The sequence below is a fragment of the Lissotriton helveticus genome, chromosome 3_1 (assembly GCF_964261635.1).
Source record: "Lissotriton helveticus chromosome 3_1, aLisHel1.1, whole genome shotgun sequence".
Taxonomy (NCBI): Eukaryota; Metazoa; Chordata; class Amphibia; order Caudata; family Salamandridae; genus Lissotriton; species Lissotriton helveticus.
Window position 1 is genome coordinate 1517115314 of NC_136061.1, and position 17895 is coordinate 1517133208.

Sequence of the window (17895 nt, forward strand, 5' to 3'; positions counted from 1 at the left end):
GATTAGGCATGAGCAGGAGTGGTGAATGGGTAGAAGCAGTGAACGGTCAGGAGCGGTGAACGGGCAGGAGTGGTGAATGGGCAGAAATGGTGGCAGGGCAGGGGAAATGACAGGGAAGGAGTGGTGACGGGGTAGGAGAAGTGACTTGTACTTATGTTCCTTGCCTATTTATTTATACACTATTGCATGACATATACTGATGTGTCTGCAAAGCATACCTGTTGCCCCAAATTTTTGTCCTGAATTTTGACCTCCTGTCCTGAATTTTTGTCCTGAATTTTGACCCCTTGTCCTGAATTTTTACACTCACCATCCTGAATTTGTGCTCATGCCATTGTTCCTGCTTATATTTTGCATGCTTTACATAAACCTGTATTCCCTATGAGTATTTGCTTTTTCCTGAATTAAACCTCAAATAAACATGTTTATCCATTGCTTGAACTAAATAACGTTATAAGCTGTAACTGGTCAGTGAAATGCTAAACGTACAAAAAATTGGTATGTTTTGTGATTTCTAGCCACACCCCTGACTCCGCCCACCGATCCAAACTTCGGTTATTCCCGCCCCCTGATTCTCCACCCACAGTTACCCTACTTTTTATTCCCCACTTCGACCACTGTATGTAAGTAGAAGAAAATTCTATCACTTTAGAGAGCCATTGGCTGAAGTGGGCTGAACCAATGCTGCCTGCTGTGAGCTGTGGTGGGCAGAAGCAAAATGCGAATGACAGCTGAATCAACCGGTGGGTAAAGAGGGTTAACCCAAATCCCTGCTAAGTTTGTATTTGCTATTTTCATTTATGACTGTGTTTTTAATTACGTGAGGCATGTAACACATCTAAAGCACTCTTTAGGACAGACATAAAAATAACTTGGAGAAAGAGGGAGAGCTGAGATGGAGATATTTAAATTAAAAAACAACTGAAAAACAAACCATATAAAAATTAGATGCTGCTCGTTTTGGCAGAAATCAATGAAAAACTCAGAAAGGGACAGGAGTACTTGTCCACGGGAAGAAGAACACATAAGTGTTTGTAATGAGTGAAAGCAATCAGAAGATGAAATATCAAGAACACTCGATTCACAGCAGCCAACGTGGACCCTGCGCACTAATAGGATTAATCTGCATTCACGCAGACACGGCTGGGCAGAATGAAAACAGCATGCTGAGACTAAATTAGACTAGTTCATGGCAAAATGCCTCCAGAGGCAGAAGTCCAAAACATGCCTCCCTCTTGCTCGCTCGAACAGAGACGAATGGTAAAAGCACTCAATTCACAAGCCCACCAGGTCTAGTGGCAACAGAAAGTAAAGTGCTACAAGGGCTTACAATTGTAAATACAACAGGATGTAAATGCACACAACATATAGACTTACCTTCGACACCTATAAATACACAGGGGCTTATTTACAAGCCCATTGCACAGCTGGTGCTTCACTTTTTTTTGACGCACTGGCGGCAGTGTGCCTAACCATATTCACAAGGCCACGTCAAGCCACCTTGTGTGGCTTTTCATGGCCTTGTATATATGACCCACTTTCACGCATTACTCTGTGAAAGGGGCATTCCATGGGTGCTGCTGTGGGTGTTCCCACAGAACATCCATAGAACCCAACGCATTCCAAGATTTACAAGGTTATGTTATGTAAACCTGGTAATGAATCAGATGCCTACACGGGAGGCGCAATGAGGAGAAATACTTTTAATTCTCCTCAGTTTTTCCTTTTTCTATGTGTGCTACATTTGCAGCACCTTTGGAAAGGAGAAACGCCTCTCGTTATTGTTTTTGGGCAGGAAGGTGTCCCTTCCTGCTTAAAAATAATCACCACTACAAAGCAGACACCCTTGCTCTATGGCTAAAGGGTACCTACGTTGTCGCATGGCAGCCGATTGTTCGCCAGGGCAGGGGAAAAGGACAGGAATGTGCTGTATCTCATAGATTTGTGCATACATTACCTGTAAAACTGCGGACTCTGGAACACCAAAGTTTCTTGCACAGAAACTGGTCTGATTGGCTGCCAATCTTCAGAACTCCGACACTCCTCTCCTTAAAATTCCAACCTTTGGGAAGAAAAAAACATACAATTTCAGGGAGTGCACCCAAGGTGTGGCACTTGCTAAGGGTGGTGGTGTAGGTAGAAACTCAGAACTGAAACAAGGCTTTAAACACAGTTGATAAATCATAGTTCATCCTGTTCTTCTATGTAAAATAAGTACTTTAAATGCTATATCCTCTGAAATGATGCACATGAAATGCATAGGGCAAAACAACACACATAGTTATAACTGGAGGATAATGGGAATAAGAAGTCTGCCAGTTCTAATCTCAGGCTTCTGTCAGACTCTTTCTGTAAAGTTATTGTGTTGCAAGGTCAATGTTAAGTACAATCAGTGGCTCCAGCTGCTTGTGGAGTACAATCTAGTTTTGCTTGCTCATAGCTCAAAACACACCTGTCATGCCCCTTTAGTCTGTAATGCACCTTGAAATGGACATTGTCCTGCCACTCTCCCCCTAAACGGTCTGTGTCTTCCTTGGGCCCAACATCCATCCTGTTCCTCGGGTCTCCACTCAGGGAGTGATACGCCTGCAGGCGGTGGAACTATTTCAGTGAGAGCTTCAACTCTTGTGAAAGTACCAAGAGTTTGTGGCAGCCATTTTAAGTGATGACGTCCTAAACCGCACCCATGCCCTAGGCGAGTGCTGGGTTTCCCAGATCCTGACACATAACACACCTCACATTTGGGCGTACTTGAAGATCTTCTCAGCAGAGTCTTAGAGAATACACGAGTGTTCTGAAAGGTACTGCCTACATGGACTGCTTTCTTCATGACCTTTGCCACAACACATGCAATTCTTGGTTAATGACTTTTTTTGCATACAGAACACAGTATTAGATATTTTTCAAAAACATTTGAAGCAAAGACCATATGAGGAATACTTAAACTAGAGAACATTAGGTACTAAGACAGGAAAGACATTTCGCTGTGAAGAAATGTAATGGAAATTTTGAGAGCACTGTGTGTTTACGATTAGAAAAGAGATCGTTATTCAAATGCTGTCTTCGTGCAATAAACAAGCCTTTTGGACTGGAGACTATGCAAAGCTGCAGGAAAGAAAATATATCCTGGAGCAGGTGTCAGAAACGTACAGATAGAACTCTGTTGTGGGAAAACGATACAGGTGCATTAGTACTTATGTTTGGTACTGCTTATATTTTGCAAACAATGGGTAGATGTGTAAATGTTTTTGATTTAATTACACTTTCTTCTTCTAAACAAAGCGGAGAGTGCATCTATTTTCCAGATGCAGATCGATGTCCAATTATCTTTTGGAAAAGATCTGGTTTCAGCAGCTTTGACCTATTTCCCACAGGCTGCTGAACCAAATTTGATCTGCAGGTTATGTAGTAATGGCAGTGGAGCTACGTATTACACGGAAGGAACTATAAAACAATGGCTCAAAGGTAGAAGTCTGCAGCACACCTCTGGTGACGATTGAAAAAGGAAAGAGGCAGAGGTTGTCCATGAGCTTCATGGAGGAGGAACCCCCATGAAAACCGTGGTAGAGAGGAAACTCGTATTATGCTTGATGGGAACATGGCGGTACCGCCAAACATATTGCTGCCTTTACACCTCCGCTTCACCACCAGGGAATGGCGGTTCCCTGGTTGCTGCATAGGTACTATGGAGGTCTGACCGCCCTACCTGTAATAGGGTGGTCGGAGTACCTGTGTGGCAGTGGCTGGCCCCCACCTCTGCGCCCCCACTATTATGGTGGTCCTTGGACTGCCAGATCCAAAATTAGGCCCTTAGTCTTAATAACATAAGAACAGATTACCACAAGTAAAGGCGGTGTGTGATCTTCAATTATTGCAGAGTCTACATAAAAGACTTATTAATTAATTATGAGTAGGAAAAACCAATTATATAACTTGAAGCCACTTGTTATGGGTTAATTGCCAGAAACGGCTCAAATTGGTGAACCAGTGCCTTCTTTGCAGTTGATTCCTATTCATTTGGATTATCCTGTAGGGAAAGTTACCAGGTTAGTGGTAGAAATTCTTCCGTAAATTGCTCAACCAAAATAGGATGAGCTACAACATATTTCCTTAAAATAACCTGCAATAGCCTTGTTATTTAAAGGTATATTAAAAGGATATGTTTTATTAATGATTTTGTGTTACGGACATTCTAAGACACTTGTGATTTTCTTTTTGCTCATGTTAACCTTATATTTAGATGAATAGACACTATTTAACAAAGCAAAATCCCGAAACGTTCTCATCTGAAGAGAAACTGGGGTTTTAACATGGTCCTGCATCCTCGACTGCACAATGGTGTTGCATTTTATTAATTTTACACACAAAGCCATTGGGGAAACTGTGAACGCTAGTTCATCGGATTGAAGCAATTAATACTGCTAGTTTCCAATCAGTGGACAATTAATATGGACATGAGGTAGGGAACTTTACTCTTCTCAGGCTGGGACAATGACCACAGCCATTCACAAAGTGACGATAGAAGAAGGTATAAGACCCAAACGGGATCCTGCAGACTGCCTAGACAAAAAGCCCTGACACCTTTGCTAAATCACTTGTATATCCATCTAGTGTATCCATTCATCAATCCATCTTGGAAAGTGTCTTTGGCATTGTCAAGCAGCAGATAACTACATTGAATACTGTCTCACTAAAGAGAGGTATTCAAACTATGTGGCACGACCAGTGGCGGCTCCTCTGCTAAGGCAGAGGAGCCTCTTCATGCTGCTTCGCAGCAGTGAAGTAAAGGAAACGTAAACTGATAATAACTTGCATTATTATAATTTTATGTTTCCTTCTGCTGCAGCTTTGCGTTTGGGGTGGGGCTGCTCCAATGACAGAGGTGCAAGGGAGTAGTGGGTTACCCACTCCTAAGTGCACATGACTGTTTGGCCGGCCCTCTCTCGCCAGCCAGACATTCATGCGCTGTTAGACCTGGCACCCTTGGTGTGGTTTTCTCCTGTATTTTTGCCTCTGCCTCCTGTGCTTTTACTGTGTGCAGAATTTCGTTTTTGCTGGGCTAACTGCTTTGGGCACTTTGCCACTGCTGCCAAAGTGCAAGTGCTCCCTCTTTTTAATTGTGAATATGGATTGGTGTTTCCATGATTGGCTTGTTTGCCAGTACAGTACTCTGTGTGTGCCCAGGGCCTGTAAGTCAAATGCTGCTAGTGGGCCTGCAGCACTGATAGTGCCAGCCACACAATTAGCCCAGCAAAAGGTTCCCAGACCTGCCACTTCAGTGTTTGTGCATAGTCTGGTACTGCCATTTCGACCTGGCAAGTGCACCCACTTACAAAAGTGAAGTAGCAGGTGCACACCTACAGTAATCCCATTTCTCAAGGTTTATGTGGTTTTACAATTTTCTTCCAACTTGCGTGCAGATTGGACCCGTGCCTCACCTCGAAACACGAATGTCTATCTCAAAAAAAGTTGCAACAGTACGATGCTGCATTCCAATCGCACAGCTTCAAATAGACGTGATAACAGACTTCTTATGTTTCACATAGTTTATTCCTTATTTTCCAAATTTCTCACATTTTTTCATGTTTTTTCATGGTATGTCACATTGAGGCTGTTCGTAGTCCCAATTTTTTCAAATGAAGCAATGGTGCCAATCCAGGCCTCTTACCAGTTCACGTGGGCAATACAATTCAGCTCAAGTTAACAATAATCCCAATGCATTTCGGGCCCTTTTATTTTGACCCTTCTTCAGGGGTAGCTGCTTAAGTTAAAACAAACAAAACCTCCATTAGTATACTGTATGGATGTTTCAGTGGCATTTACAGAGATACAACTGAAATACATGTCAGCCTAATCATTGTTGAAAGTGTAACTTAATTAATACGTACGATGTCAAACAGCGAACTCTAAAACCTGGTGCATCAATAATATTTACCACCCTGTCAGGTATTTACTGCTCGCAGTAACCTCCCCCACCCACTTTCCAGGCCATAACCTTTCTTGTGTCACCTCTAAGGTATGCCTAAGGCACCCCTGCGGGCAGGGTTCAGTGTATATGAAAGGTAGGACATTTCCTGAAATGTGTAACATGTCCTGCTAGTGAACTACAGTGAATTTCGTTTTTCACCATTAAAAGGCTATGTGTCCCATAGGATAGACTTGGAGTTTATTTATAACATCTTATAAATATAACTTCCCACTAGGACTATTGATAAAGGTAACGTTTAGTATGCCTGAACTCAGAAGATAAAGATGCATCTTTTAGTAAGGATGATTTTACATTCTGTGTTTGAAAATACCACTTTTAGAAAGTCGGTATTTTCTTTCTTAGCTATCCTGTGTGCCTCAGCTGGTTTGTGTATTGACTGTCTATCTTTGGAGTGACAGGGGTTGGGGATGTGCATTCACTGTAGACAGCCACTTGGGGGGTTGAGGAGTGTCCTGCCTTTCCTAGATCATTCAAGGCTGAGCTGATTAGACCTGGGCTACATTTAGAATAGGGGGAGGAGATTTCCTTTCATCTGATTAGGCCTGGTCTGGCTCACATAATGCTGTCTCCACCTCCTGCTAGGAAGCTGCACCAGAGAGGGCAGATCTGGTCTGGACTGAGCACAGAGCCTCTCTGATACCAGAGAACAAAGCAAAATGGACTATAAGTGTTGGGGCCCAGACCCCTGAACTTTACATCATTTTTGGAATTTAGGAGGAGACCTTGCCAAGGAAAAGAGCTGGAGAAACTGAAGGAGATGTACTGCCCCTTTGCTCTGTGCTATCTGTGGTTGGGCTGCAGTGGCTGTTTCTGTCAAGGAAAGGACAAGGACTTTGTTGTGTGCTGTGTGTCCTGCTTGAGGAAGATCTCCAAGGGCTTGAAGTAGAGCTTACCTCATGTTCTGAAGTCTCAGGGACATAAAGACTTTACCACCAGCTCCCCTGAACTTCCTTGCTGGGAGTTCTGAACTGCAAAGAGGTGCCTGTTGCTGAGTTGGGCCTCTGGAGGTTGTTCCTGCTGTTGGGTGCTAGAAAAGAGATGCAACTACAAGAAGTTGTAGTAATCTCTCTACATAGGACCTATGATGTCATCCCTATGGCAACAGAATGTTGATGTTTGAATGCTGGCTGTACTGTTTCTGCCTGCCAGTATCCTGGGAGGTGTGGTGGCTAACAGACATTAAACTAAGGGTCTACTGAACAGTTGGTGTCAGCCTGTTTACTTCAATTTAGCGACAAGGACTGATGTTAATGCCTCCACCCATGTGTGCCACCTCTTTCCTCTTTGCTACCATGTTATCAGTTAGAAAAGTTTTTGTGTTGTTTGGATATCGACCACCTGAGAGGAGCAATATTACTGGATGATTTTGTAAACCGTTCTACACACACAACGATGGGATCTTGGATCTCGGTGTGGCTTTGAGGAAGAGGAAAAGGGTGAGAGTTAATTTCATAACCGGAACGCACACATGAACTGTTGGAGTTAAAGTGCACCCTCCCATCGTGAGTAGTTTACTCCATTAATCGTTACGTGTCAGTGAGGTTTGTGCTTCTTGTGGCTTACCTGGTACTTTGTCCACTGTATTTACGAGTCTGTTTGGATGCATCATTGCTGCGTGGGAAGGATTTCGATGCATTGCCATCATGGCTCTGTAGAAACCAACACAGCGCCTGCCCATGGCTGGTGAAATCGCTGCATGCCGCATTGCGCACACCGATCTACGAAGTCTGAGATCACCACACTCTGACACAGGCCCTGCTGTGTGGCTGCAAGAACCAATGCATTGTGGGACTGCGGCTGGAGAGACCAATGCAGCTCTGTTGCTGCCACATTAAGAGCCAACGCATCCTCGATCCCCGCACAGTAATAAACTGACGCATCACCTCCCCTTAAGTAGGGAACCAATACATCACATCCCCTGCGTGGTAGTAAGGAACCGACACATCACCTCCCCTTGAAGTAAGGGACTGACGCACCACCTTCCCTGGGAGTAAGGAACCAATGCATCACCTTCCCTGCAGCTGTTTTTGTTTATGATTTTGACGCATCCAAATGACTTTGGGGTCTATTATGATGCCGGGCGGACTTTGTCCGCCCACCAACACTCCGGGAAATGGGACTGCCCGCTAAGGGTGCGGCAGTCCCGCATGAGCAACTAGGATGCGCCCGTCACACTGGCGGGCGCATTCCAAATTTTTTGCATTGTAGCGGGCAGTGCTGTCAGCAGCAACCGCGGCAATACAAAAAAGGCATGTGTGCATTTTGCATGCATAACGAGGCAAGCTCCGCGCGGTGCCTGTTGGGTCGTCCATGCAAATGCAGGTACCCGCCATGTGCCCCCCACCCCCAACATCCTGGGGGCCCACAACAGGCCCCTAACTGAGGAAATTGCATGCCTTTCAGTGGCGGCAACACCACCACCGAAAGGCTGCTTCCAGCTGCCATCATAATATGGATGGCGGTGTCTAGCAGACACATCCACCATATTCAACCCTTTTCCGCCCTGTCGACTGGTTGACCGGGCGGAAAAGCGGCAGACGGTCTTCCCGTCTGCCACGGTCTCCCCCGCCATCATATTATAGCGGGGGAAATGGGAGGAGGGCGGGGGATGATGTCAGGCGGATTGCCACTGCCATGCGCGCGGTGGCGATCCGCCCAACATCATACTAGACCCCATAGTTTTGAAAGTCACATCTATAGTTGCCTATGGACAGAACTGTTTTAACCTTTTAAGAAGTATATTTTTGGATTGCTGTAATGTGAATTTTTGTCATTTTGGTCTTGGTTTAGATAAAGATTACTTATTTTTCTAAACTGGGGTGGTGTCCATTTGTAGTGCTTTCACTGTATTACTGTGTGTGCACAAATGCTTTACACACTGCCTCTGAGATAAACCTGTATGCTCGTGCCAAGCTACCAAGTGTTTTAGAAGTGTATCCCGCCTTACCCTGACTAGGAAGAAGGGTCCCTACTTGGACAACGGTGCAAACCATTGCCAACTAAAGACCCCCATTTCTAACATGCACAATTCGCATCTTCTCCATGCAGGCTGCATTACAGCCTGCATTTAGAATATACCCAGGCCCCTATTCCATGGCTGAGTGCAGATCCACGGCACTCAGATCAATCACAATGCTGCAGGAGGCTGGGAGCCGGGTGCTTCCTGCTGCTTCCTAAATCCTGCTGCAGGACCTGAGTCAGGAAGAATGAGAAGAGGCGACAGCTGATCGGTCGTCACAGGTAAGTTTTTTTTTTGTTGGCCCCCCTATCCCACTGTCCCGCCCTCCTACTGGGTCCGGTAGTAGCCCCTACTGGGCACAATCCCCCCGTGGCATACATTCCCAGAGAGGCTCAAATGCCTCAGTAACATATCTATAAATGAATATGGCCATGAACTGCAACTTTGTTTATTTTTGGCCATTCCAGGCAGTCTTCATTTACATGAAGGGAAGGAAGTTAGGGTTGTCACCTTTCACAGAGGGAAATGCCAGCCATCTGTTCAAGTTGTATGACTTTGCAAAAGCTCAGACATGTTTAAGTAGAATTTAGTATGAATCCTCTGTATTCAACAGCGCTAGGATGCCTCAGGGTAGCTACCGCGCTATATAAATTATCTTTCCATTCCATTCCATTCACTGTTAACATGGATTTTCTTGCTTTGTTTACTTTAATCATCACTTAGGGGTCATCACGGCAGTTGTAGGAAGCATTTCAAAGTGTTTTGCTTTAGCATTTTTTGCTTAAAGTATGCACCGATAACAGGAAAAATACCATCAAGGACATGGCTAAAAACAACACACAATTCTATAAGTATTTTATTGTGTTTTTACTTTCATGGCAACTGCATATGAAATAAATGCAAATTAAACTATTTGATGGGAAATGCACTCTTTTACAATATGAAACATGAATTGGTTAATACACCTCTGCAGATGTCTGTTTGTGAGACAAGAGTCAAAGAATTGAATACTGCTTGTTGAAGTGCAAAATAGTGACTGGTGTTATAGTGCCATGAGGTCCCAGAAAGTTACAGAAGGCATTTTAAATATTTAAGTAATTAAAGCACTTTAGAGACCCCTCCCTGTCAGCACCATCCAAGTACTCCAGGTGCCCATTAACAATTCAGGTATGGTTGATTTTAACAAAATGTATGGGAATTGTTTTTGTAAAATTAAAAAACCCTTGGTCTCCACTTACCTGGCCAACTTTGACCTCTGTTTATGTGCACATGTCTCTCAAGTGAGATGAGGGGGTGTCAGGGAGGAGGTGAAAAGGATCATATTCAAAGTGCTGATTGCCCTGACCCCTGGGGCTTGGGAGGAATGTCCCAGGAGAAAGTGTTATAGACCAAAGTCCATGGATAGCGTCAAAGAGTTGGCCTCGATAATGGGGTGCTACATGAGGTCTACTCTTTTCATTTCAGAAATTTACAAAGATAGCTTCCCTACTTCCTCAGAGATGGCTGTAAGAAGGTGTTGAAAAATGAAGACTCTTTTTCTTTTCAAATGCCATCGGTACAATTAGTGCAACAGGTGCATTGGCAATGGGGCAACGGTGTGAGGGACTACTGCACCCCAATTAAGGAAATGTTACTAGCAAAAAAGGGGGGGTGGTGAGCCAGTTTCCTTGTTACCATTGCGGAAGTGGGGGTTCGTCTGCAATGGCAGAGAGCGTCACTCCACTGGCTCAGAGTCAGCAGCTGAAAAATAAAACAATATTTATTATCGTTTTCAGCTGCTGGGTGAGCCAGCATGTGTAGGGTGGGGAGGGACTGTAGTCACAGGGAGGAGTGGTTGATGAACTTAAAAGTGCGCATGCCTATTTGGTCGGCCATCTTAGTCTAGCCAAACAGACATGCACAGCTAGGTTTCTCTAACCTGGCTGTATTCTAAAGAAATGGCACGGGCTACCTGTGCTAGAGCGGAGTGTCAAACCAGCCCACTCAGGCCAATTCCAGTGTTGCTCTGATAGTATGAGAGAAGCATCTGGATTGGTTTGGAAGTCTGTCCCAGGGACTGTCGGGAGCAGCAGGAGAACGGAGGAGCAACGAAGTGCGAGGGGGCCGCAGGATCAGGTAAGTTTTTGTTTTTTTATTCAACCCTTCTCCCCGTCGCGGTCCTTCCGCTCCCCCCTCCCCCCTGCATATTGGCAGCAGCCACAACTGCATTGGGGCTCAAGCCCTCAATGCTGCACTGGGAACAGACCACAAGTAACAGGGGAGTTGAGATGTGGGGCATTTTTCCTGTTCTTCACACAAAGGGTTGATGCAAACATCCTGCTTTGGGCCTCAGGTCTATGAGTGATGCCCCAATAGAGTTGTTAGAGGAGTAGGTATGATTGGTGGTGAATGTGCAGTGGCAACAAGGCCCAGGTGTATAAGGAGAGCCCAACGAAACCCCTATTATGGCTGTTTTACCATCATTCCTTGCTTGTATTAGGGTTCTGTGCACCCTTTTTGTTCCAGTATTTCCTTGGGCATTGAACCAAAGGCCCAAGAGAAGAGAGCAATGAAGCAGAGGATACACCTTACCTTGAGCCACAGAGAGATGGCAGAAAGGAAGATGCGGCGGTTTAACAAGGGGCAGAGCAGACTGCTGGCCTCACAACAATAGCTCTCATTACTGAGCAGATGCAGTGGCACATGAGAATAATTTTTTTCTGAAAAGGACTGTTTCAAGATGTAAGTGATGGCTAAGGCTGGTGAGGAAGGGGTTAAAGCATTTGAGGAAATAGCCTTCCACTCAGGGCTGCAGATATCATTAATGCAGATGGTGTAGTTCCATTTGGGGCCGAGGTGTGTGGGGGGTTCACAAAACCCAAATATTGGGAGTAGTATTTTTGTCTATTTCAGATTTCCTAATGTATTTTCTCATTTATAATTCTAACATGTAATGTGCGTTAGGAGATAATGAAAAGGTACCCCTGTTATGATCTCATACTCAGCGTCCCTTGCGCTCAGCCTTGCCCCTTCCCCAAGTCTTTCCATAAAGTTTTGGATGGAGACCCGACTTTAAAACATTTTGGGTAGAGTGAATAAGTAATAACATTTTGAAGACCCCAGCACTATAATAATGTTGATATCATAATTCACATCATTCTGGTATAAAAACAATGCTACAAAAAATGAAGCATTCCTAGTTTAATGACCTCTTTAGAGAAACAGGTTGCCTTGTCCACCGAGGTATTTACACCGCTTTTTAATGTTTTCATCAATGAAAATGACCTGAGATCTTTTTACATTCACAACGTCTAGAAATCGGTATATTTAGAATGCTGGGGAGTTTTCCAACCAGGGCTGTCTTTAGCACCGGTGGAGCCCGGTGTGGCAATCTTTCTTGGTGCCCCCAGTGATCTCCTTCTCTATGGATTCCCTCACTACCGTCCTCCAGCAGCTCCCCTCATCTCTCCAGAGCCACTCTCTCACATGTATTTCATTTGTGTTATAGTGCTACTCATACCATTATAGGGTGCCATCAGGGCGGCCGGACTGGCCATAACGAGCACCGGGCGTTTCCTCGGTGGGCTGCTAGGGTGGGGGCCGGTTTTGGGCCCTGGGGGGTCGTTTTTGTTACCGGGGGTCAGCAATATCGGCCCCCTGTAACGAAATCGGCCGAAACCGGCCCTCGCAAACTGCTCGACTGCATTCCCTCTCACTCCAGGGGGGGTAGCTGAACAGTTTGCCAGTCCGGCCCTGGTTGCCATCGCACTTTACATCACGCACACATTATAAGAGACATATAATGTGTCACATATGTGGGTAAATCAGTGTGAAGGAAATGTCATATTAGACAATGAGGACTACAAGGAGCTAAGAGTTACATGCCATTTAGACTCATAAGCAATATATTTTAAGAGTGTTTGGTCTGCAGAAGCACAATCACAGGATTGAAAATGTGACATAGTTGTTGGGGTTGCTTTACTAACAACGAATGTGTTTTTTCCATAATGAACTCATTTTCATTAAAATAAGGATAATGAAGAACTGGGGAAAAAAACATTACGTTCTAACCTCGAACTTGCATTTTGCATGCTGCTCTTTGATGACAGTTCAAAGCTCACTGTGCTATATTATGATTGTAAGTTGTGAAGTGCAAGTAACAAGGCGATCTCTCTGGCAAAAACAGTAACCCAAAAAGCTATCTACATAAAATACAATTCTGTCATGTGAATGGTGTATTTTATTTGTGTCTGGCATATTAATCCTCTGCACTACTTAATGATAAGTCACAACTGCAGACAGACACACCTCCATCTCTCTCCAGGAGGTACATTAATCACCAAAGGTATCATGACATTTTTATTGTTGCCAGAAAATTGCTTGACACAAAAGGACCTCTGCAGCTGCTGTTTTGATACTCTTAAAATTTGCAAAACACAGTGCTCCATGAGCCATTAAAATTTGTTTTGCAGTTTTATATAGCGAAAACTCAACCCAAAGGCATAGGAATGCTTTACATGAGCAATTAGCAAGTTACATTACACAAGTCACATTTGCTTTTTCTTTTTAGGCACAGAGAGAATGAGGAATTTTCTGAGAATCATAGGATGTCGAGCCGACTCTGAGATTCGAGTCTCTTTCCCCAGTTCGGAGGTCTCTAGCTCTAGCATTAACGCCACATCCTCACCCCATTGCGGATTACAATAGCACTCTACAATGGCAATACTACCTAAAGGTAGAGGGGCAGATTTATCATTATATTTCAATCCCCTTTGCGCCAAGCCTAATGTTGCAAGGGCAATACAATACTTGAGTCAGATTTACCAAGCAAGGCAATGCCACCTTGCATGGCCCTGATTTACTTGGTAAATCTGGAGTAATGCGTGGCAGCACAATTTGCTGCCTTCAGTTACTCTTTCTTGGGGAGACGTTCCATGGATGGAGCCTGGATCTTCCCACACATCCCCCCATGGATGTTGGCACATTTCCAGACTGGGAATGCGTCAAAATGCTACACCTTCCCAGGGGAGTCGCAACAAGGAGGAATATCTTTGTTTCTGCTTGTTGTGCCCGTTTTCTAAGTGCACTGCATGCATTCTGCAGCACACTGAGAAAGAGGAAAAAGGTTCTAAGGAATGTTTTTGTCCCTTTCTGCACAAAAACAATCCTGCTTTTATCAAGGCACCAGGGTGCCTGTGTTGGTGCTAGGCAGCAGATTGTGCAACAGCACAAAAAGAGAACAGGATTGTGCCATATATTGGTAAATATGGCACATTCCTCCCCTTTCCCTTTCACACCGTGCTACGTTGCATTGCGTGAAATATTAATAAATCAGGCCCCAAGTGTTTAATGAAGCTGAGGAGTCAGTTAGCTTATGTCAGCCATCATCCACCCCATGTCCATAGTAACTCAGAAGATGAGGACTGTGGATGAGTTACGGGGTTCCTGCTAAGCGGAAAATTAAAGAACAACATTAACGGAAGAGAATTTACAGTGGTATATGTACATTTCTAATTAGCTGAAAATTGAATTTATAAAAAATTAAAGCAAATGGTCAGGTCAAATGGATTGTTTGAAATGTGTTAACGTACTCTTTATCCTCTCTCATAGTGCGATTACATATACCATAAAACTTGACCAACTCTGTACAATAACAGTCATGTGTTCATACGTTATGCTTGTTGTTATCTTTCTTATATTCACAGTGCCTAGTACCTGAGAGGTAAACAGGCTGCTAAAATTTTTGCCATACAACAGAATATCTGTTTGATTGTCCATCCAGCAAGCTTATATCTATCTGGATGTCTGTCCGTCTGTCCGTCCGTCCATCTATACATCTTTCATTCACCCAACATTTAATTTATCTCCCACCCAGCCCTCTATACATCCCTTCCCCCAATCATTGATTGACCCATCCAACCATCCATCCATCATTCCATGCATGCATCCATTTAGTCATCCACTCATATATCCATCCCACCCTAAAACCTCCATGTAACCATCTTCCTTGATGGGTGCCCCCCGCAATTTGTGGACAGGTGCCATTAGTTGCACCACAGGCAGGGGTCCCGCCATGCTGCTACCGGAAGAGCTTGTGACATCATCAGGAGCTGCAGAAGAGTACTAGGACATTTATACCCAGGCACCCCAGGAGAAGCCCATTTGTGCCTCCTTCGTCATGTTCATGCAGTCGGAGCTGCAGTTGATTTTACTCGCAGGCTGTGAACCGAAGTCTGCAGGTAGGTGCTGATGAGAGTGGGCATGGGTTAGGAGGCTTCAACTGCGTCCCCACTGTGCAGGGGTCTTAAGGCTGGAAGGCTGCCAGTCTGTTTGCGTTTCTATGTGTGCAGGTCTGTGGGTTTTATAAGAAACTCCTGGATGCAGCTTTCCTCACATATGCACATTTTTTTGCTGCATGTTCAGTGCACTGCTTGGAGTAAGTGCGATATATTATGAAACAAGGGGACCCCAAAATTTCCAAGAACCTGGGGTAATAAATCATTGGTCTCAAGAGTGTTTAAAAAACACCTAGAGTTTTAGGGCAATTTTTGAAGACCAAACATTCCGTAATAAACCAACAGAAAGTATACAAGCAGGACACTACTTAACGTTGTAATGAAATTAATTTGTTCATTGCATATTATCGAGAAAAAAAATTGTATCTTTGTATATCATGATCTAGTGCTCACAAAAGAGTGGAAAAAATGTGGTAAGTGAGATTGTTAAAACATGCATCAATTCACAACAATAAGATGCTAGACTCATTTAACCTTTTCTATGCTTCAGACGCCCGCGAGCCGACCGACGCACAAATGCCATTGTGTGTCGGACAGCTCCAGCGTGTCCAGCGCCATTGCACATGAAATCCTTCTGGTGCAGCACCAGAGGGATTTCTTTTACTCCCCCAAAGCCTCGGAGCTGGGGAAGAGCTTCCCCCGCTCCCGAGGCCACCCCTCCCGTTTCTGTGAAATGACGATCAGACGTCATTTCACAGAATCCGAAACTGAAATGAGCCTTTGGGCTCATTTCAGTTTCATTTTCTACGTGCCTAGGGGGCTATCTCAGCCCCCAATCTGCCCCTCCCGGGGGAGCAGAAAGGCCACTAAATGCCAGGGATTCTTTTTGGCCCACTTGTTTTTAGGGTGGGGTCTGCCCAGAAATGGGAATTCCAATGACCCCGCCACAATAACAGTCTTTCTGCTCCCCTGGGGAGCAGATGGGGGAGTAGACCCTACTCTGCCCACCGGGGGGGGGGGGGGGCAGAAAGCCCTCTAGACGCCAGGGATTTTTTTGGGGAAATTTTCTTTAGGGTGGGGGCTGCTCTAAATGGGCATGCCAATGCCCCCGCCCCCTGCACACAAAAAATCCAGTCTGTCTTTCTGCTCCCCTGGGGGGCAGAAAGACTACTAGAAACCAGGGATTTGTTTTGTATTAATGTAGGGGTGGGGGCTGGCTAGGTGTCAGCAATTAGGCTGGCTTTTTTATGCGTGGGGGTTGCCTACCTGTTGATTTTGGGCCCTAGTGCAGCTGGCATATAGGGAAACCTTGCAAACCTGTACTTATTTTACATCTAAACACCAAGGGGAGTCCAGAAGTGGGTGACTTGTCTGGCTCTCACCAGGTTCTTTTACCCAGAATCCCTTGCAAATCTCAAACTTTGTAAAAAAACACATTTATGTGGTGGAAAGTTCTGGAATCTGCATGGATCCACAACATTCCACTCACCCCGCAATCCCCAAAGTCTTCAGAGAAAAAATGGTACCTCACTTGTGTGGGTAGGCCTAGTACCTGCAACAGGAAATGGCCCAAAACGCAACGTGGACACCACACCACCATTTCACAGTGAAAACTGGCCGTTTTTTTGAAAGGTGCCTAGCTGTAGATTTTGAACCCTAGCTCTGCCGGCACCTAGGGAAACCTAGCAAACCTATATATTTTTGTAAACTAGACACCCAGCGAAATCCATGATTTGTCTGGCTCTCACCAGGTTCTGTTACCCAGAATGCCTTGAATTCCTCAAATGTTGTCCAAAAAACACATTTTCCTCACATTTCAGTGGTGGAAAGCTCTGGGATCTGTGTGGATCCTCAAAATTCCACTCACCCTCGTTCCCCAAAGCCTTCCAAGAAAAATGGTACCTCACTTGTGTGGGTGGGTCAAGTACTCGCGACAGGCAAGGGCTCAAAACCTATTGAGGCGACTTCAAAATTACCTATCACAAAACAACCTGGTTTTGCAAGGGGGGTCCCGTGAGTTTTTGGCCCCTGGCTCGGCGTTTATCTTGGGAAACTACCAAACCAACACATTTATGAAAACTAGATACCTGGGGGAGTCCAGTGAGATATGGCTGCGTGGGTCCCCTAACGTTTTACTACCCAGAATCCCCTGCAAACCTCAAATTTAGCGGGAAAAACACTTTTTTCTCTAATTTCTGTCTGGGAAAGTCTTGGAATCTATGTGAATTCACAAATTTCCTACCACCCGGTGTTCCTTCAGGTCTACCGATAAAAATGATACCTCACTGTTAGACCTGTCAGCCTTAGGGTGGTCTCCCCTACATTTTTGCCCTTTTTGCCTCCCATTTTTATCCTATATTTTGTTGGACTTAGGACTCTGGGCGCCTCACCACTGCTAAACAGTGCTGAGGTGCAGGTGCTCTTCCCTAAAACCTTGTGAGGCTGGCATATCTGCCACAAGCCACTGCTACCGCAGTAAGGTTTAATCCTCCAATAGGCTAACATTGGGAACCTCCCCTTATGGAATAACTTCTGACAGGGACCTAATAAGTCTATCATGTTTGGTCTTGTTGGACTCGGGGCGGGGAACCCTTTCCAATGATATATAGGGTTTGGGCATTACTACGCTAGGCATCCCACTTTTATAAAGGGGACCTTTTCCTGCCTACACTTAGATTAGGCTGCAGACTCCCCCCTCCCCTCTGCGTACTGATAGCCTGCCTGGGTTGGGA